We start from the raw sequence: 1,829 nt of genomic DNA, 5'->3' as shown, positions 1-1,829 counted from the left end.
ATATATATACACCCACACAATACACACATATATAGATAGGAAGGTAGAGGGATCCACAGTCAGTTATATAGACTGTTATTTAAATAAATAGCTAGGCAAATATGATGATAAATAGATAGGTAGATATATCGGTAAACAGATTGATACGTAGACATATAGACGGAGGTAGATAGATAGATAGATAGATAGATAGATAGATAGATAGATAGATAGATAGATAGATAGATGGATAGGTAGATGGATGAATAGAAGCGTAGGAAGGTAACTTGATTGCTAGATAAAAACAAGAACGTACAAATGCACACATTCATATATGCGGATAATCAAAGATAAATGGTGTATCTCTCTTACGCTCTCTCTGTATATATGTGTATTTGTGTGTTTATATGTGTTTGAAAGTGGTGCTCCAGCACGGCCGCAGTCAAAAGTGTCTGAAAGAAGTAAAAGAATACACACTCACATATACATCTATATACAGACATACAATGGAAAGAGGAGAGAGAGAGAGAGAGAGAGAGAGAGAGAGAAAGAGAGAAAGAAAGAAAAGAGAGAGAGAGTGTGTGTTTTTGAACAGTAAATGTGGCGCGTGGGAGAGAAGAGGTTGACCAAGGGAGATAACTTCATAAGAGCCCAAAGTGAGATTTAGTCGAGTCGATTACTGGAAGGCATCGGCTTTAGACGTGAGTAGTCGCGTGTGGTCGGATGTGGTCGTGTGTGGTCGCTTGTGGTCGAGTGTGGTTCGGGTTTGGTCGGGTCCCTTACTGGGGATGAATCGCTTGACAAACCATATGGTTCGGTCTAACAATATTACAGGACAAAAGAAAGTTAGGCCCGAAGCATCATGGCCGCCGCCGCCGTCGTCGTCTTCGTTCATGTGTCTTGCTGACGATCGAATAATCGGACAGAGACGACGTTCCTGGCGGCCAACGACAAGAAACATGAAGAAGATGAAAGAGGAAAGATGGAGGAGGAGGAGGAGGAGAAGAAGAAGAAGAAGACGAAGACGAAAGAAGAAGAAAAAGAAAGGAGAAAGAAGACAGAAGAAGGACGAGGAGGAGAAGAAGGAGAAGTAGAAGAGGAAGAAAGAAGATCAACAATAAAATTGTTCCCATTTACTTCATCATTATCACCAATACAATAATGATGATGATGATGATGATTCGTGATCCTCATGCTGTTGCTAATGATGACGACGACGATGACGATGATGGTAATGATAATTACGCTGCTGCTGATGACGACGATGATGATGATGGGGAGATATATTTTATATTCAATTTTTTCACTTCTTAACTCCCTTTCTTACTTTCTGATTGTTTTTTCTATGTCCTCCTCCTCCTCCTCCTCCTCCACTTTCCTCCTCTCCCTCCTCACCCTCATCTCCCTCCTCCGTTTAATATACACACCGAATCCGTGTATATATATAAACTTACTCATACGTAAATTATATGTATGTATGTGTGCACGAGTAAACTTAGTAAACATGCGTATAACCGAGGAATAAGGAGTAAGGAATATATGACCAGAGATACGCCAGCATATCAAATGAAATAAATTTCACTAAAGAAGTCTAATACGGCAGGAACATGATTAGAGTTATCGCCCTGCTGCTAGAACCCGGTTCACTCACCATTACATCACCGACATTCTGGAATTAAATATAATTCCTGATTTGTCTCCCTTATGTTATTTGAGTAGAATTGAATATTAAGACAGTGATTAAGTTTCTTCATTAAAGAGTAATTTGAATTATCATTCCATCGCCGAGATTATTTCATTAGATACAAATGGCTGCATAAATGTATAAAAGTAACTACATATATATATAT

Source organism: Octopus bimaculoides, chromosome 11, assembly GCF_001194135.2.
Source record: "Octopus bimaculoides isolate UCB-OBI-ISO-001 chromosome 11, ASM119413v2, whole genome shotgun sequence".
Taxonomy (NCBI): Eukaryota; Metazoa; Mollusca; class Cephalopoda; order Octopoda; family Octopodidae; genus Octopus; species Octopus bimaculoides.
Note: the sequence above shows the minus strand (reverse complement) of the source record.